We start from the raw sequence: 21900 nt of genomic DNA on the forward strand, positions 1-21900 counted from the left end.
TAATATTACTGTTTTTTTTTTTTTGTTGTTGTTTTTTTACTGCAGGCTTGATGAGCATAAGAGACTTCTTTCAAAAACATTAAAAATAGTAATGTTTCCAAACTTTTGACTGGTACTGTACATGTATATATATACATATATATATATACATACATACACACACACGTAGTTTCATATATAATATAAATAAATAAATACAAATAAATATATGTATTTAATAAATGTATTATATTTTTAGACCCACAATCTAATTTGAGAACTACTGATTTCAAAGATTTCCAGCAGAACTGATTATTTGAGCAAGACTTCATATCCTGAAGCCCATGAAGTGGTCGACGCTAAAACAACAATCTCCTAAACTGAAAACCACGATCTGTTTGGTTTTCCAGAAGCAGAGGTGTGTGTTTTCCACAGAGCCGTCAGGCGTCAGAGATCAGAGCGGGCACAGATATTATTCCAGTGCCAAAGTGAATCCATCAGGATCAAAGAACGGAAGGAAACTTGTTCCTGAAGAAACCGCTGAACCCTGAAGGATCTGACACTCTTCAGGACAACAGCGTCTGAACAGCTGCAGATCCAGACACACTCCTGACCCGTCCTGACCCGACTCCACACACCTCACACACAAACCACTGAGAGAACCAGTCCCTAAAGCAGTGGTGTAGTGTGACAATCTGATTCACTTCACTGAATCGCTTCGTTCAGAGCGTTTGTTTTAGTGAATCGCTTCATTGAGATTCACATCAATGAATTATATACACTCAAACAATATTTAGGCCTAATAAAACTAATAAACTGATGCATATTTGTCAGTCATTCATGAATGAATCAGATTTCTGTTATAGTACTAATGTTTTAAATAGACAATAACCAGGTGTATATATATTCATAAATTCAATTAGATTATTGCCAATTATACATATTTTAAACTGACTATATTAAATTGTTTTCAAAATGAACAGATTTATACTGATTTGAGGCTATTTGAATAATATATATTTTTTAATGATTAAAGAATAAAATGTTACTGATTAAAGAAACAAATATTAAATAATAAAATATTAATAATGATATATTAAAAATAAAGATTAAATAATAAAATACATTAAAGATTATATAATAAAATAAAAAGATGAAATAATAAAATAAAAAGATGAAATAATAAAATTAAAAGATTAAATAATAAAATAAAAAGATTGACAAAAATAAATTAAAATAAAATAAAATAAAATAAAATAAAATAAAATAAAATAAAATAAAATAAAATAAAATAAAATAAAATAAAATAAAATAAAATAAAATAAAATAAAATAAAATGACTACCCTGCTAGTGAGTTGATCCTTGGTTGCTTCCGCGTAATGGCCAACAATAGTAAGCAGTGGAGCGGACGGGAAGCAGAAGCTCTGATGTTTCTGTGGGAATGATTGACTGAGGTGAAGCTGAAGATGTTGGCAGTGAAACTCCTTCTACAGGTTCTGCACTTTAATCAGAGAGAAGAAGAAGAAACACAACAATCATCAAGATGATGAAGTCATGCTGTTTCCACGGTGATGAGCAGAGAGAACACACACACATGCACACACACACACAGAATGACCCAGAATACTCCTACAGTAAACGCAATCTGTGTTTCTGACCACAGAAACAGACCAGAAAGCTGTGTGTCCGACACATCAAACACACACTGAGGGTTTATTCCAGTCTCAAAGTTTCTCCTCAACAACAGAAGGAGAGAGACACAAAGCCGTGACATCATGGGCTACCGCTGCACACGAGAGCTCAGAATCAACATTCACCAATTACCAGGGTTAATAGTGTTTACGAAGCAACATCTGCTTTAGATTAGATCAGCTGCTCCTGTAGAAACACACAGATGAGCAGCGAAGCCTGATCACACACACACACTGACGTGCTTTAGGTGTGTGTCTTCTGCTTGAGGTCTCGGTCGATCTCTGCAGAGATACAGTGTTAGAGAGCCGGAATCTTTCATGTACATTAATGTGCAAATGTGCTCTGGAGACACTCAGGAGAATCAGCGCAGACAGAGACAGATATGCACATTAATGTACATGAAATATTCAGACCAGATAAAAACAGACCAAAACAGACCAGACCAGACCAGACCAGAACAGACCAGACCAGAAAAGAACAGACCCGAAAAGACCAGACCAGACCAGAACAGACAAGAACAGACCAGACCAGAAAAGAACAGACCCGAAAAGACCAGAACAGACAAGAACAGACCAGATCAAAACAGACCAGAACAGACAAGAATAGACCAGACCAGACCAGACCAGACCAGACCAGACCAAAACAAAACAAAACAAAACAAAACAAAACAAAACAAAACAAAACAAAACAAAACAAAACAAAACAAAACAAAACAAAACAAAACAGACCAGACCAGACCAGAACAAAACAGACCAGACCAGACCAGACCAGAACAAAACAAAACAGACCAGACCAGACCAGACCAGACCCGAAAAGACCAGACCAGACCAGACCAGACCAGACAAGAACAGACCAGACCAGACCAGACCAGACCAGACCAGACCAGACCAAAACAGACCAGACCAAAACAGACCAGACCAGACCAGACCAGACCAGACCAGACCAAAACAGACCAGACCAAAACAGACCAGACCAGACCAGACCAGACCAGACCAGACCAGACAAGAACAGACCAGATCAAAACAGACCAGACCCGAAAAGACCAGACCAGACCAGAACAGACCGGAACAGAACGGAACGGAACGGAACGGAACAGAACGGAACAGAACGGAACAGAACGGAATAGAAAAGACTAGACCAGACCAGAACAGAACAGAACAGAATAGAAAAGACTAGAATAGACCAGAATACACCAGACCAAAACAAACCAGACCAGAACAGAACAAGGGCTGCACAATTTGTGGGAAAATTAAAAATTGTAATTTAGAAGTAAAATGTAATTTTTAAAAAAATCTACAGGTTTTCTCTGCTTTTTTGAAGGGCTACACAATTTGGCCAAAAATGATATGATTATATAACAATATGACTATAATATATTAGGAATATAGGATATATATGAAATATAGGAATAATTCTTATTTTGTTAAACATTTTTATAATAACAAATAGTATTATTAATTTATTAGTATTATTATTAAAATATAAAAAAAAAAAAAAAAAAAAAAAAAAAGTATTTAATAATAATAATTATAATTATTAGTATGATTATTATATAAAATGTAAACAAAATAATAAATATTCCTAATTACTATTATTATTATTATTATTATTACTACAACATAAAAATGAAACAAAATAAGAAATATTCATATTGTGATATTTCACTGTAAAAAAAAATTTAAAAAAATAATAAACAACATGCACCGTATATTATTATTATTATTATTATTATTATTATTATTATTATTAATTATAATTAAATTAAACATTAAAGAATTAAAAAAAATCCTACTATAATATTTCAATGTAAAATAAAATTTTAAAGTATTTAATAATTATTTAATAATAATAATAATAATTATAATTATTATTTTTGCTGTTGTTAAATAATATATATATATATAAAAATATATATATTAATAAGAAATATTTAACTGTAAAAATATATATATATATATATATATATTTAATCATCATCATCATCATTTTATTTTACAGTACAACTGTAAAATTACAATAGTAATATTTATAGCCATCTTAGTTTCTTTCTCAAATGTTAAACAATCAAGCTTTTATTTTGGCATAAAACCTTTTAAAGCTACAATATGTACGATTTTTGTAATAAAATATCCAAAAATCACTTGCACAATGTGATATATTTCCTGCAGTTGTGTACTTACAATGTCCCCAAAAGTTCCCAAAGATTATAAATTTCAGAGAAATTCCAATTTTAAATAATGGCTCGTCCCTCTTCAGTGACCCCTGTCAATGACGTTATATCTGCGTTATCCCTGGTTTCCGCTCGTACTGCCATAGTAACCATGGCGACAGACGTGGACAACTGCGTTACGTCTAGCGCCACGCTCACGCTGTTGTTGTTTCGTTCAAACATTATGGACCATGGCAAGCAGACTTTGGGACAAAAGGAGAACTAAAACGAGGATCAATATAATAGCAGCAGCTCATTTGCATTTAAAGGGACACACACGAAACGTGTTTTACTGACCCTCAAAAAGGGACAATTTTAACATGCTGTAAAAAATATCTGTGGAGTATTTTGTGCTAAAACTTCACACACACACTCTGGGGACATCAGAGACTTATTTTACATCTTGTGAAAAGAGCATTATACCACCCCTTTAAAAACTCTCACTTCAGAAGAGCTTCTCAGACGGCCGGCACATGTTGTGCATAGGCTTTATTTATTTAATTAAATCACAGACTTTGGGATTTGATGATCACGGTTTCATCTTGATTAATCGTGCAGCTGAAACCAGATCCAAACAAACCTGACCTCAGATGAACCGCGCGTCTCCAACAGACGTATCGAGCTCGCTTCGTACTGTATGCATTCAACACACAAGACCATAAATATGATAAATCTACAGCAAAACTGCGTAAAAGCATTACGGGACATGCAAACACCATAAAAACACACTCAGAAACTCCACAGTTTGGCTCGTAATAATGTCTCAGTCATGGGTACTTAAAAACACAGCTGGTCCACTTCACCAACCTGAACTTGTCATCCTCAGCTCAATAATTCAAAAAATTCATTTTCCACTGTTAATTAGACATAAACCGTGCAGCGCTGGTGAGGTTTCAGACGCGTGCAGGAGGGAAAAACACACTTTCTTTATGAGTTTTCTGCTCTGGCACCTCCAGTAGCTGCTCACACACACTTTCCAGCTCTCTTTGTTTTTCCTGTAACTCTCTCCCCAGAAAGTTTTTTCATCGGTTTACCATGACACAATGTTCATTAGGTTTTCTACTCAGGCCTCTGTTCTTCACAGACGTTTAAATCCGCGTGACCTTCGCCTCTCTCGATGAGGGTTACGCTCACGACACCGAAGCTCTTCAACCACGCCGGTTCAAAGACTCTGACAATCCCTCGCGGGTCGAGTGTCGTCTCTGGATGGGCAGACGGCAATAAAACAAAACGTGACAAGAAGAGTCTTCAGATGACCTGAAGACAGCTGCATGCTGGGAAGACTGCGAATGCGATAGAGAGAGAGGAGTTCATCCGGTGACAGACAACAGATGCTCAGAGAATGTGAAATAAAACATGTTTTTGTCTGGGGATTGACACAAACAATATCATGATTTGATTTTAAATCACAAACTTGCAATTTGATTTATTTCCAATTTTGATACAATTCGATCTAACATCAATTAATTTGGATATACTATATCAGGTACAGTACATACATACAGCGTTAATCACAATAATCCGTATGATAATTAATCCTTAGCACCAAATTCATGATCGTGATTCTAGCAAAAAGCAATTTATCTGAGACGCAAAAAATCAATCAGAATCAATAGCCAATCAGAAGAGAGTGTGGGCGGAGTTTCTCCCAACTGCACTGCACTCGCAACCCGAATAAATCAAATATCACAGCCAATCAGAAGAGAGTGTGGGCGGAGTCTCTCTGCAGGCTCACTGCACTCAACCAAATCAATCAAAAATCAGCCAATCAGAAGAGCATGTGGGCGGAGTCTCTCTGCAAGAGCACTGCACACAACCAAATCTATCTAAAATCAGCCAATCAGAAGAGCATGTGGGCGGAGTCTCTCAGCAACCGCACTGTACTCGCATCCAAATCAATCAAATATCACAGCCAATCAGAAGAGAGTGTGGGTGGAGTCTCTCTGCAGGCTCACTGCACTCAACCAAATCAATAAAAAAATCTGCCAATCAGAAGAGCGTGTGGGCGGAGTCTCTCTACAGGCTCACTGCACACAACCAAATCTATCTAAAATCAGCCAATCAGAAGAGCATGTGGGCGGAGTCTCTCAGCAACCGCACTGTACTCGCATCCAAATCAATCGAATATCACAGCCAATCAGAAGAGAGTGTAGGCGGAGTCTCTCTACAGGCTCACTGCACTCAACCACATCAATCACAAACCACATCCAATCAGAAGAGCGTGTGGGCGGAGTCTCTCTGCAAGAGCACAGCACACAATCAAATCAATCAAATATCACAGCCAATCAGAAGAGCGTGTGGGCGGAGTCTCTCAGCAAGCGCTCTGCACTCGCAATCAAATGGATAAATACATGATCAAATTCATAAATATAACACTTGTTTGTTCACAGTTTGAATGTTCTTGTATCCTTTAAATTATTTTCAAGATATGAGGTGAATTATTCGTTGTCTTTCATTAAAGCACATAATCAGCACTTGAGATGATCATTTTCATAGTTTGTATGTTGTTTGTATGAGCCTAGAATAACAGCTGTACCTGAACAGGAGGCAGCGCGTAAATGACTGACAGGCCAAAACTGATTGATGAGCATATTTGTTCTCTAGCAGCCGTCATTATTAGACGTATTATGGTTTCTGTGGTGCAGCTGTGTTGGACAGCGAGAGCACAGGGGTTTTCCATGCTGTAAGTTGTCCAGGTATGTGTAATTAAATCCCTTCACTTGTTTTGAAAGCTCTTGGAGTTCCACTCGTTTTCTCATTTGAGGCTTTCAACCGACTCCTGTGAGTGTGTGCTGGACTGACCGGAGCAACTCAGTCTGTAAACGGGTACTTGAAATAAAACACACTCATGAACAGAGACATTACATTGAGTCAATACAAGTACCAGACAAATTTCACAATACTCAATAAATACCAATTGTAAAAAAGCTGCAATTTTTTATAAAAAAATAAAATAAAATCATATTATATATATATATATATATATATATATATATATATACATACACACACACACATATTTTGTATATATATATATATATATATATATATATATAGATAGATATTAATTAATTTACACACACACACATATATACATTCTCTATTATTAATAGAAATATTAGCATTACATTAATTATATATAAAAAATTATATTTAAATTAATATTATAGAATTTATGTATATATATATATACACACACACTGTATATACAAATTAATTTAATGCTAATATTTCTATTAATAAAAAAAATTTATTATATTTAATATCATATTTATAATAATAGTTTATTTTATTTATATAATAAAACATACATATTATAATTTATGTACATGTTGCAGATTTAATTTAATGCTTTAATTATTAAATAATTATAATACAATAAGATAGTAAACTATCTTTTACTACTGTAAACTTACATTCTACAATTGGTATTGACTATTGTAAACTGTTTTTTATTTCTAATCAATATAAGGGAAATATTTTGTTAATATTATCATTTCTTTTACATTTTCACATTTTAATCTTTTGCCTTCTGGTTAATTTTAAACGGCTCTGCTTTGTGTCGACTGGAAAGAACAGCCTCTCTGCAAGCAGAAATGCAGCTTTATCTGAATTATAACATGTCACACAGAAGTACTTCACGTTCATGGTGAAACCTCGCTGTAGCTTTACTGCATATATAAACACAGGGTTTTTTTGGAGGTGAAAGCGTAGATGGACACAGTTCACTTCAGGAAACCAATAAAACCACAAAACCGTGGGACCCCTGGAACCAAAGCCGGCTGCGAGACCCACTGCGAGCTTATCCTCTCATTTCCTGCAGTCTAAACTCCAGCGCTCAACGACAAATCTCTCATTAATCGAAGCTGATCTTTAAGAAACACCGTGAGGATCAGCGGCGCAGGTGGACGTCGGGAAAACAGCTGTTCACACAAGCCAAGCAGATCCAAAGCCACTTTGAAATAAATGCAGGAGCGAGGGAATTTCTCCCACATTATTACACAGTCTTACTCTATATCCGTCCTCCAAACGCAGATTTTCTTCTCTCTGAGTTCTGGACGCCCCAAAACCACCAGCTCCAATTTGTTTTGCGAGCGCAGGAGGTTTTAGGGCTGACAGAACCGGTTGGAGATGATTTTGCTTGGACGGCGTCGATGTCTGCGAGGAAACGTGAGGTTATAAGAACAGCAGGTTATAACAGTGAGAAGCCAAACCTCACCCAGGCTTCACACTAACACACATCCATCACGGCTCGTACGTGGAGGGAAAAAACACAAAAAGTGCTATTATTAAAGATAACTTCCTGCTTCGGTGCTCGCTGTTATTTTGAAACGCGCAAGTCTTTCGAAAAATGTTTGCATTGGTGGGTAAAATCGCTCAGACCACCCAATAGAGATGATACTCAATATCTATCCACTCAAAGAGGATAAACACCAGCTTTCCTGAAAACTTATTATTATATTAGTATAAGATACAAGAGTCGAATGTCGCTCTGTTGTTCCGTATATCCGAGTGAAACGCTTCTTGATCGAGAACAAATGTGGGCGGGGCTTGATTGTGTCTGTGTGGAATTGATTGGATGGTTGTGGTTTGCTATTGGCTGATCTCATGTGAGTGACAGGTTATAGCCCCGCCCACATCATCAGAGAAGAGAAGAGATCCTGCGAGAGGAAGATATTCTGAGTCAAGATTACCAGGAACATGAATTTAAAACAATAATGGTAAATCATTTAGAATAAACACTACAATATTCCATAAAAATATAAAAACTGACCATTTTGATTTCATAGTGACTTTAAATGAGTGGGCCGCGGCATAAAATCCTGGAAAACTATTCCGAGATTTGTTTCAGACAGCAGATAGTAGGGCTGCACGATAAAATCAATATCGCGATTTGGCTTATTCGACTGTTAAACTGTGCATGCTGCAGACTGTGGTGAAAATGAAGCTTTTAATGTTGTTTATGTGTCTATGTGGTGTTTTTAATCTGCTTTAAGACAAAGCATGTGTAAATTCATAAGTCGACACCATTGCTGAGTATTTCCTCCTTAAAACTGCAGTGAACCAAAGACAGTCTCAAAAACACGCTTTGAAATCGCTGGTGTTTCTGACGTCACAAACTACCTTGTAACCAATCAGATCAACGTGTGATCGTCAGTCTGAATATTCCGATGCAAAGTTCAGTCCACGATCATTTCTTCAGTCTCGTCTCTCTGACGATCCTCTATCCAGCGCTGAGCGACGCAACAACACCAATCCCTTTCTTCCTCGATTCACCTTTTAAATAAACTTTGAGGGACTCTTTGAAATAAACATCTCGGCACACCGTGAGACTGTGAGAGCGTTGAGGTCATCTCTCTGTTTATACCGCTGTCACACTGTCTTCCAGGAAAATAATCAGCAATTACAGTGCCGTTATAAATATCTGTGGGGCTTCAAACCCTCCTCGCCAGAGAGATGAAACAATACAGAGCCCTTAAAGAGACAGTGCACCACAAATCACATCATTCATCTGCATTTCTGAACCCATGACGTTCTTCTGTGGAACACGAGAGCAGTCTGAGAGAAAAACACAGACGCTTTCCAAATGTGATCAAGATCCAGACAGACAAAAAAACAACATAACAGTAGTTCATTTGACTTGATAAAATCATATTGTGCTTTGTGTGATAAGATGTGTGTAAATCCTTTACCTTAAATACAGCATTAAATAAAAAGTTAAAAACAATACATAAATTATAAATAATAATAAAATGAATAGTTATAATAATAATAATAAAAATAATAAAGCACTAAAAAATGTAAGTGCATTAATCATAATACTAGTAATATTATAAGTATTGTTGTTGTTATTTAATAAAATAATAAAATTTAATTAAATGGCTAAATAATTAAATTAAATCAAATCAAAAATCTAGATAAATAAAATATTATTATTATCAATAAAGCAAAAAGGAATAAATACTATTAATAATAATAATGCACTAAAAATATAAATCAACTGCACTAATCAACTAAAAAAAAAATAATGATAAAAATAATTATTATCATTATAATTAAATAAAATAAATAATAAAGTACAAAAAATCTAGATAAACTCTAGATCAAATGCACTAATCATAATACTAGTAATAACAATAATAATAATAATAGATTTACAGAAGTCCATGCGACTGGTTTAAATGCTCAAACCGGTTAGAAACAGTAAACGAGTAAACGACGAGAGATTTTTGATTTTTGAGAGAACGACTCCTTTAAGATAAAAGATAAGCTGTGATGGTGCCAAACACATCATGCAGTCGTGAGTCGTGACGAGGGGACACTGTGTTTTATTTGGCCGTCGCCTTCAGCCAGTTCTGATACTGAAATGGATTCATTTGTATATTTATTCAGCTGTTCGTGAACAGCAGCCAAGATGCACAAATTAAAGTCAGAATCCGAAAGCGAAATCTCGGACAGCAACTTCTGCTCCAGTCACAGTAAATCCTCACTCGAGGAAACTCAACACGCGATATGGAGAAAGCCGGCGCTGGACAAGTCTTGCCCGCCGAGTTGGAGGTGATTTGTTTTGGCGAGTTTCCTAATCCCAACAATATGTGCTGAAACCTGCCAGGCATTCCTCGCCGCTCAACCTGTGCGCAACGCCAACCTGCGCCATGTGTCACTTGGCTATTAATATGTCGTTTGATTGAGGAGAACCTTCCCAGCTGCACATTTTCCATCCCAGACTCCAAAACAAGCACTCCAGCGGCTCAATGAGACTCATTGTGGACCGAGTCAAAACAAGTGTCCCGTTTGAGCAAACGCAGAACGACAGATTCACCTGTCCGACAGAGAACTCTCCAAACTCGACCTAAACAATAGCAAATGTGTAGTTGCGCCTATATTCTGTGAATCAGTTCAAATGATTTTGATTGAAAAAAGGATTTTTCATGTATTAAAATGTTTTATTAAAAACATATTTAAGTAAATTTTGCTGGTTCTCATTATACTGTTGCACATAAGTGAAAATAATTGAATATTATTCCTATTCACATCCAATTAGTGATTTAGTGATTTTTTTTACAGGTTTAATTATAAAAAAAAAAAGTAAATAATAGTGTATATATTATTTTATTGATTAAATAATTAAAATATTTATATAGAAATATTTTAATGATTCATTTATTAATTATTATATTCATATATATTCATATAAATAATATAAATATATTAAATAATATTTAAATAATATATAAATAAATATTTATATTTAAATACATTTATAATTATAGTTGAGATAAATATTTAAAATATTTCAAAAAATACTTAAAATATTCAAATTATTAATGCAAATATTTTCATTATATATATATATATAATATATATATATAAACAATGTTTTCATATAATACAGTAGGTCTCTCTCTCTCTCTCTCTCTCTCTCTCTCTCTCTATATATATATATATATATATATATATATATTTCTATGAACACCACAGACCTACTTCTGTCTACAAAATATTTAAAACAAATATCATCTAAAACATTCCAAAGTTCAAAAATATAAACAGAGAAAAACCTCCTGTCAAAACAGTCTCTTTGCAGTCAAACTGAACAGTTTCTAAGACAGAATCGTCTGAGTTCCAGGAAACGTCGCACAGCCGGTGTGTAATCACGGCTCAGAGTCTCTCTCGTGTCCAGCTGATCTAATCTACATTATGCAAATCTGCAAAGGTGGCGTCCTGATCACATGCAAACCTCAGATGTCATTTGATAAAGGTTACGAAGCTTCTCATGTCCATTCAGACTCGCAGCAGATGTGAAACGCATTTCAATCTTTCATCTAAAACAGGTTGAAAAGACGAATGAAGTGCGCATGAAAGAATCAAATATCATCTGTGTTTTCTTTTTTCCCTCACAGTGGGAATGTCACTCCCTGTCGAAACCGCTTAGAGGAAGTGAACAGGCTTGTGTTACAAACTCATCCAGAGTAGAGCTCTGAAACGCCTCGGGCTACGTCTACATTCATCCAGATACATTTGAAAACACCGTTTTCGTTTAAAAGCGCTCTCCGTCCACACTGGTGTTTTCAGGCGTTTCAGTGTGGATGAGAATCTTTAGGAAAACGCCTGAAAACACTAAATTCCCCTTTACAGCGCATGCGTAAACCCTCACACACGCTCACTGAGATGATACAGGCGGAAAATTAGATAAAGTTATCGCTCAATTCTTCTGTCAGGATTATTTTATTTCTCAGCATTCACTGATCGTCCAGGTCGCTCTCACTCATCATTATATGTCTGGTGTAAAACGCAACCGCTCTCATGTTTTACCGCAGGACAGCAGATGTGAGTAAATTCTGTCATATCTGCAGGACTGTGATATGAAGAGTGTGTGAAGTAACATATTTTAGCAACTGTGTGAAAGTGAATCGCACATAACAGACACAATACCGGTATAAACATTAAAGGGATACTTCAGGATTTAGCATTAAGCTTTATATTAGTAGAAAACCTGTAGTAATTTCGAATGACCATGCTTTCAACCCTCATATCCCCCTGAGATGAGAGATTTATGTATTTTTTGTCTGAAAAAAATCCTCCGATGACGCAAAAATCGTCATTTTGCGTCATCGGAGGATTTTTTGGCCAGAGGTTAAAGACTACAGCCAGTAGGAGGCGCTGTCCCGCATGTTTTCAACCCGTCCATAGGAGGATCTCACTCACAGAATGTACACAGTGTCAGCCGTCTTTCTTTGGAAGCTAAGCTAGCAGGCTCTTGTTCTGTGGAGAAAGCTGAGTAGTAGGGGTTACCATCCTCTTTTTCCCGGATATGTCCGGCCGTCGAGATCGTCCAAAATGTCCGGGATTCAGCTTTTGCTTTCTGCAGTCGCCATTCATTGTTTACATGCACACCTTTTGTTTCAATCTAACTGAATTCATTCCGATTGGTGAATCTGAATGTAGTTTATATGAACGTTAAACAAGTGATCGGTTGATGTGCGTTTTAACATTGCTAAGAAAATTCCCGCCCCTCCGTGAGAGATACGAGACGTCTCAGTAATCACGCCACCGGCCTCGCGCCGTTCTCCTGCGGCCCTCAGCCTCGTCCTGCTCGCCACAGTAAACATGATGAGTGGCGACTGTAGAACGCAAAAGCCGAATCCCAGACATTTTGGGCGATCTCGAAAATCCCGGGCAAACTCATCACGGAGACTCACTAGTAGCTTAGTCTTGTTGTTTTCAACTGCGCTCTCTTACTGGTAGGCGTGGCTTGGGAGTGGCCTCCTAGGGCAGCGAAGCAAGTGCATTCTGGGAGTTGTTGTCTTTCATCCACATAAGCCAAAAATACATTTTCTGGCTTTTCTCAGTCTAGAAAGCTCCAAATTCAAAAATAATTTCACATTTCTTCTACATAAATGACCTATTTTAAATACACATTCATCTTTCCAGAGGTGAAGTATCCCTTTAATATCTATTGGTGCAACATGGGTCACATGACTAAACTTGCGTCATTGTTTTTAAATACCTCCGTTTCTCAGTCCACACTACAACACGGACACAGCGTTTTCACATTTATCCACTTTGGAGAGCGTTTTCAAAAAGCTTCCTTTTCATTAATAAAAACGCCGTCTCAGTGTGAGCGGAAGGACAAAACCGAGAGAAAAAGATGCGTTTTCAAACGAAACCGTATTAGTGTGGACAAGGCCTCAAACCCGGTCTAAAGGCCACAGCTGATACACAAAGAAGCGCAGTGAAACACACTCGTGTTTTTAAAGTGGAAAAAGGCGATCGCCTGAAGCCAGAAGGAAAGCAGAGGAACGGAGAGCTTTGGCAGAGCGTTTCCTCACACAGCTTCAGTAAACAGATCCGGCCCTTTAAACGCTCACATTAACGCTTCATTGAAAGCTCTTCACACAGCAGTCGCTCCACATGCAACAGGACAGAAGACACACACACACATCTGGAGACACACCTGTCCTTACATGAGGACAGAAACACACAAGAATGTTACACTACTTACACTCAGTCACTCTCGCTCACTCACTCACTCACTCACTCACTCACTCACTCACTCACTCACTCACTCACTCACTCACTCACTCACTCACTCACTCACTCACTGTCACACTCACTCACTCACTCACTCACTGTCACACTCACTCACTCACTCACTCACTCACTCACTCACTCACTCACTCACTCACTCACTCACTCACTCACTCACTCACTCATTCACTCGCTCACTCTCACTCTCTCACTCATTCACTCGCTCACTCACTCTCACTCACTCTCTCGCTCACTCTCACTTACTCACTCTCACTCACTCACTCTCACTCACTGTCACTCTCTCTCACTCACTCACTCACTCACTGTCACACTCACTCACTCACTCAGTCACTCACTCACTGTCACTCTCTCTCGCTCACTCACTCACTCACTCACTGTCACTCTCTCTCACTCACTCACTCACTCACTGTCACACTCACTCACTGTCACTCTCTCTCGCTCAATCACTCACTCACTCACTCACTCACTCACTCACTCACTCACTCACTCACTCACTCACTCACTCACTCACTCACTCACTCACTCACTCACTCACTCTCACTCACTCACTCACTCTCACTCACTCACACTCACACTCTCACTCACTCACACTCTCTCTCACTCACTCTCACTCACTCTCACTCACTCACTCTCACTCACTCTCACTCTCACTCACTCACTCACTCTCACTCACTCTCACACTCATTATTATTATTATAAAAACTATTATTATTATATTATTATTATTATTTTTATTATATTTTTAAATACACACACACACTCACTCACTCACACACACAGTTGCACACAGTCGCAACACAGTCGCACGCACACACATAATTGCACACACACACACACACACACACAGCTGTCTTTCATTTCCCGCCATCCAGTCGCAGATGGAGATACAGTGTGAACTTTAACACAGGGATTCTTGGCATTCCTTCAGGTTGTGTGTGTGTGTGTGTGTGTGTGTGTTACTCCAGCAGATGCTCAGAAACAGAGAGAGAGTACCTGTTCCCTCACACACACACACACTCAATGAGAAACATCCTCTCTCGTCAGATAAGGTCCTGTAGTGGCTCGCTCGTGCTTAATAACTCATGACAAATAAAATCAAGAGCAGAAAACATCGTCAGGAAACACGAGATCACACCGTACGTGAAGCAGGACGTCACGTCTTCAACTCTTCAATAATACAACTTTTCACTCGATTGAGGCAGGTCCGTTCACTAAAAGTTATTATGAGTCTTTTCTTGATTGATTCGTTAAAAGAACTGTTCACACGAATCATGTTTGACAGTCGGTCTGATCATGTAAAGAGAACAAAACACCGGAAAGCTATTTATTATTAATTTGCATCGCTCAAAATCTTTCTCTCTCAAACGATTCCGACTGCAAACTCACAACTCGAGTAAAATATCATTTCTTTCGCTGTGTTGCGATAGACACAGGACCAGAGGTGTGCAGAGTTCCTGAACACTAGAGTAAAGGTACAGATACCTTACAGCGAAAATGACTCCATTACAAGTTACAAGCCACCAATTCCAGTCTTCGAGTATCTGATTATTACAGTACTTCAGTATTTTACTCACACTGAACATGGCTCAAAGATGCACTAGTCCTCGACACCTAAGAGACATGCCAGTGAAAATAAGAAACAACTGATTTGTAAGATGAGAAATCATGTTTATTTTCTAAAATAACACCTAAATATTGCAACAAATAAAGGTAGACACAACAGCCTCTTAAACGTCTATAAACTCAAATCTCAGTTAAGTCTCAGAGTCGACTTCATAAACATGTAATTAGTTAAACAATTAACGTCAGCCAGAGATGAAGCACTTTAAAAGATGAAACCCGGAACGACCCTTCGATCGCACTCGCAGAGCAACATTATTTTGCATTGGCGTCTGATATAAAACAGAGCATCCGTGTGAGTCAACAGCATTAAATATTATCCAGATCCTATAATGTTCCCTCCTCCTATGGGCCATAATTTACACTTCTGGAGCATTTGATTTACTTTCTCTCTAAAGTACACTTATAAAATAAGGTTTTATGTTAGTTTATCATGCTCCACCACAACTAAACTAAACAGGCTGTTCTTGGTACTGTACCTTTAAGAGTTCTTCAAGAGCTTTAAGATATGCAAATGCCCTCTGACATGATTGGCCAACATTTGCGCATCAACACCGTTGTTCATTTGGGAATGATTAATGAGACAACCACTGGCTCATTAGCATATGCCCCGCCCACATTTACATAAACATTAATTGATATGTAAAAGGAGGCGGTTATATGTTAATGAGCTCATGGTTTTGATGTCATAATCAGTAGGATTTCACTTCCTTAAATGGACTGGAGAAGTTCGGAGCTCAACATGTAATTAGCTAAACCTTTTTATTTTGACTGATTCATTAAAAGATCTTGCTCATATGAATCACTTGTTGGTGAATCGGTCTGATCATGTAGTGAGAACAACATGAGCTCATGGTTTTGATGTCATAATCACAATGATTTCGTTTCCATATATGGACTGGAGAAGTTTTGAGCTCTTAAAGCTACAGTACGTTTATTCTACTTGTTTGAAAGATCCTGAAAAATCATTTTACTTATGAAATAACCCCGTTTAAACTACAATGATCGCCGTTAGGTCATGGAAAAGCAAACCTAAACCCAAAGCAAACATGCAAATCCACTCCAGTCTAAATAATTAGTCATATATGAAGACATGATTTGGAGTGCTTTAGCTTTGATCTGGATCTGGCAGGGAAGGGTGTGTGTGTGTGTGTGTGTGTGTGTGTGTGTGTGTGTGTGTGTGTGTACACTGGCCTGATGTAAATGGATCGATATCAAGATCAATAGGTCCCCGTCTCTCTGGACACAGATCTGGTTTATTCACCAGACCAGTTCAGTCCACACGCATCTGAATAAATCTTTGACATAAATACAGACGCACACATTACAAAAAAGTGAACATGAGAACAGGATTTTAAAAAACTGTATTAACAACCATTTTTATTTAATTTAATTTAATAAAATGTTTAATTATTCACAAAATGTGAATGTTAACAACATTTAAATACTTTATTTTTGTGAGTGCAACGACAAAATTATGGGTTCAATTCCCAGCAAAAATCATATGAATTAACTGCTTTTTAAAAAAATTAATTTCTTTAAATTAAAAACATTGTCAAATGCATATAATGTAAATACCCTCAAAGGGCAGTTGAGAAACATTAAAACTAAATACATTTAAAAAGTAATTAATTTCGAGTCTGACTTTAACCATGAATTCTGCCATGCTAAAAATCACAATCATATAGATTTCATACGCATATTCCACAACAATGGCATTTCCATGACCATAAATGAGAAATAGTCACAATTTCAAAAAAAAAATCCTAGGTTAACTAGTATTTCCAACAACTCAAAAATGTGTTGTCATACATAATATAAGGGTTAAAACCTGACAAAATGTTGTTGTTGTTTTTTTTGTTTTTTTTTAAAGCTACACTGTGTAACTTTTTTAGTTGATTCTTAGCAAAAAACACTTAGTTCTTTCAAAAATATATGTGCTCATTAATGTATATTTACTTCTTTCAAGTAATAAAGTATTCTCTTAAGTTTATAATCTGCCATTGAAAGTACATACGGGTGAGGGGTTCGAATGCCGGTCGCCATGTTGCCCCTCCATCTTGAAACTACATTAGCCAAAGAGGGACATGCCTGTAAATTCAAGCTTCGCCTTTTGCGTTTTTCACTCAGTGACACCGTGACGAATGCGAGGGGGAGATTACTCGCAAGCTCGCGAGTGCCGGCAGATTTGAAAGATAGTGTGGTGTGTGTGTGTGTGTGTGCGTGCTCACATTTGAAAGAGAGAATTAAAATGTCAACGCAACAGACAAATCAGCAAGACCATAGTCAATATTGGAGTAACTTTTCCCAGATGGAAAGAGCTCATGAGGAGAAAAGATTTTAAAACGGACGCCGAGGTTGCCTGCTTTCTTCTCGACAGGTAATTCAGCCTGTTGTAATTCATTTGTGTAAATTCGAAGTTTTATAGTTGCTTGTCTAACCATAGCATGGTTGTGCATAACGCCAGAACGACCTCTAGTATAACTTCATCCTCGCGTCAATGGTGAAAAAGTATTGTTTACCTTGTAACATAAATCTGTGCTGCGACGGATCACAGGTGATGAATAGTTTTAAAGGCGCAATTTTTTAAGCTATATAAAAAAGGACACTGTAAATTTTAGTTATTTTTAATTGCTTTTACTTTGTACACATTGTAACGTTAGCCTAATCTGATTATGCTGGGATAGCCGATTCCAAGGGTGACGTTTACCTCCTGACATCTGTCCTGTAGTTTTATTCATTTTAGACGTATTGTTTATTATTGTCATGGACGAAGTCGATAACTGGAAGCCATGTTAATCTTGGAATAATACGGCCACCGTAGGAGTTAAAACGCCCTCGGAATTGAGAGGAACAGAAACTAATATTCACTGGGTAGTCATATACAATTTCACCGCTAGATGGGGGTAAAAATCACACAGTGTAGCTTTAAAGGAACATACAAATGATGAAATATTTCAGATTCCGCTCTATTTTACAGACAGATTTTCTTGCTTTCACTGAAGCTCTTTCAGCTCAAATCACACTGGAGAACATGATCATCAAACAACAACAAAAAACACTAGATTAAATGTGAAAAAAATGCAAAAAATAAGCATTTTTTATCAGCAGCTTCAGAGTTTCGGCTGTTCATGCCCACTGACCTCACAACCAGGTCTTGAAAGGTTTGTGTCCCTCCAGACATGATTCATTTCCCAAAAACACAATGAACACATTAAGACCCCAACAATTAGATTTTCTCACCCTGCATTGAGAGCTTCCCCAGTCCGTATATATGATGCAAAGATGTCCTGCCTCATCCGATCCTCTCCCAGAAATCACATTACGCTTCCCAGAGCGGGAGAAATTAGATTTGATCCGCACTCCTCCGTCCACGCACTTCCTTCACTCCCACTCTCCGGATCATCTCTCCGGGACCCGAAGACTCACCGGCCGGCAGCTTGAAGCAATTCTCCTCCTCTTTTCTCTTCATCCGACAGCGTTGCACAGATTGAATGTCCTCGCTCTCATCTACAGCGGTTTAATTGCTCTGAGCTTTACTGAAAGTGGATCAAGATGACCATGATTCTGACAGCAGAGCTGAGGATCCACTTACACTCTCAGTGCATCGCTCTTATAAACCTGTGCAAGACATCCACCTTACACTCGAAAAAATCATGAGTTCTTTTTTATACACAAATCTTGGGTTGAGCCTTTTGGGTACATTTTTTGGGTTATTTTTTCAGTGTTTGGGTAGTTTTTGTGTTACCCAGATCCTGGGTCAGACGTAACAACCCAGTGTTTGGGTAGTTTTTGTGTTACCCAGATCCTGGGTCAGACTAACAACCCAGTGTTTGGGTAGTTTTTGTGTTACCCAGATCCTGGGTCAGACGTAACAACCCAGTGTTTGGGTAGTTTTTGTGTTACCCAGATCCTGGGTCAGACGTAACAACCCAGTGTTTGGGTAGTTTTTGTGTTACCCAGTTTCTGGGTCAGACGTAACAACCCTGTGTTTGGGTAGTTTTTGTGTTACCCAGATCCTGGGTCAGACGTAACAACCCAGTGTTTGGGTAGATTTTGTGTTACCCAGATCCTGGGTCAGACGTAACAACCCAGTGTTTGGGTAGTTTTTGTGTTACCCAGATCCTGGGTCAGACGTAACAACCCAGTGTTTGGGTAGTTTTTGTGTAACCCAGATCCTGGGTCAGACGTAACAACCCAGTGTTTGGGTAGTTTTTGTGTTACCCAGATCCTGGGTCAGACGTAACAACCCAGTGTTTGGGTAGTTTTTGTGTTACCCAGATCCTGGGTCAGACGTAACAACCCAGTGTTTGGGTAGTTTTTGTGTAACCCAGATCCTGGGTCAGACGTAACAACCCAGTGTTTGGGTAGTTTTTGTGTTACCCAGATCCTGGGTCAGACTAACAACCCAGTGTTTGGGTAGTTTTTGTGTTACCCAGATCCTGGGTCAGACGTAACAACCCTGTGTTTGGTTAGTTTTTGTGTTACCCAGATCCTGGGTCAGATGGAACAACCCAGTGTTTGGGTAGTTTTTGTGTTACCCAGATCCTGGGTCAGACGTAACAACCCAGTGTTTGGTTAGTTTTTGTGTTACCCAGATCCTGGGTCAGACGTAACAACCCAGTGTTTGGGTAGTTTTTGTGTTACCCAGATCCTGGATCAGACGTAACAACCCAGTGTTTGGGTAGTTTTTGTGTAACCCAGATCCTGGGTCAGACGTGACAACCCAGTGTTGGGTTAGTTTTTGTGTTACCCAGATCCTGGGTCAGACGTAACAACCCAGTGTTTGGGTAGATTTTGTGTTACCCAGATCCTGGGTCAGACGTAACAACCCAGTGTTTGGGTAGATTTTGTATTACCCAGATCCTGGGTCAGACGTAACAACCCAGTGTTTGGGTAGATTTTGTGTTACCCAGATCCTGGGTCAGACGTAACAACCCAGTGTTTGGGTAGTTTTTCTGTAACCCAGATCCTGGGTCAGACGTAACAACCCAGCGTTTGGGTAGTTTTTGTGTTACTCAGATCCTGGGTCAGACATAACAACCCAGTGTTTGTGTAGTTTGTGTTACCCAGATTCTGGGTCAGACGTAAGAGCCCAGGGGTTGAGTTATTTATCGTGGGCTTGTTGCGACCTCTTCAGGAGAGAGCAGTGCAGCTCCGTCAAATTGGTGAGTATCTTCGGTAAAATACAGGTTTGTGTAAATTTTTGTGTCTATAAATACGTTATTGTTCTGTATATCGTATTTTTATATATATAAAAATTACTTTTGGAACCATTTTATTCAACTGACTTCAACTTCATGAACAGCTAATCTGCGTTGAGAGAGTCTGTTTGGAGCATGCATATGATCTGAAGGATTCCTGCACTGCTGTCATTCATAAATAAAAGCTAGATGTTCTGACAAAGCACTTGCATTACAGTAAAAGCAACGCCAGAAAAACACTTGAAGTAAGCCGTCTCATGTTTCAGTGATTAGATTCACTATGACGGGTCATCAGAACTTCTGCTAGCCGCTGGTTCCATGAGTGTTGCAGAAAATAAGCAGTAATAAGTAATTGTAATAAGTAATAAGTAATAAGCAATAAGCGGTAACTAGCGAGAGCAGCTTCTCTGTTCTTCAACTCGCTGACGGATAGACAGGTGCTGTCACAACAGACCCAGCGTGTTTCAGAGCTTTTGTTTCTGGATGTGACCAGGAGGGAACGTGTGTGTGTGTGTGTGTTTTCAGCACAGAGCAGTGGATGATGGATGTAAGGAGTGAATCTCTCACGTCACAAGTCACACAGACTTGGACTCAACTGTGAAACCAGAAACCAGAGTGTGTGTGTGTGTGCGTGCGTGCGTGTGTGTGTGTGTGAGAGAGAGAGATGGAAAAGCCATCGTGAGCCCTGATCGCTCGCTTCTGTTGTTTCTGCACTTCCTGCTCATGTCAAATATATAAAGTTTTCCGTTTGGGTTCGGAAACAAGAACCAGTTCATATCGAGAACTACAGTTACGATATAAGAATAATGATTTCGCTTGTGATAAAAAAATTAAGCAACATCGTGGATACTATAATCTGCTTTTTATTGGCTCGTTAAACTCGCATCTCTCCACTGATGTTTTAATATAGCATCTGATTCAGTAGCAACTAAACAAACTTTGATTTCATATGAAATATTTTATATTTTATAAAAATGAAAAATATTTAATATTTATACAAAATTATAATATAAAAAATTATAATATATAAAAATATAATATATAAAATATTTAATATGAAATATTTCATAATATTTATTAAAAAAATCAAATATTTATAAAAATTATAATATGATTTTTATAAATATTTGATTTTTTTATAT

General features: G+C 37.8%; 1 protein-coding gene across 11 annotated transcripts in view; it reads right to left on the minus strand.

Annotated features, from left to right (window-relative positions):
* Positions 1 to 21900, minus strand: part of bmpr1bb (bone morphogenetic protein receptor, type IBb) — a 283072-nt gene that overhangs the window by 77439 nt on the left and 183733 nt on the right. For 2 of the 11 annotated variants that reach the window (XM_079860691.1, XM_079860689.1), the window contains one exon: positions 1324 to 1481. The exons of 7 other annotated variants lie outside the window; for them this stretch is intronic. The gene's annotated coding sequence lies outside the window, so the exon portion shown is untranslated. Of the gene's footprint in view, positions 1 to 1323; positions 1482 to 9005; positions 9269 to 21900 lie in introns of those variants that run through there. 2 more of the 11 variants (XM_079860688.1, XM_079860685.1) reach the window with 2 other exon arrangements.

The sequence above is a fragment of the Squalius cephalus genome (genome assembly GCF_949319135.1).
Source record: "Squalius cephalus genome assembly, chromosome: 24".
NCBI lineage: Eukaryota > Metazoa > Chordata > Actinopteri > Cypriniformes > Leuciscidae > Squalius > Squalius cephalus.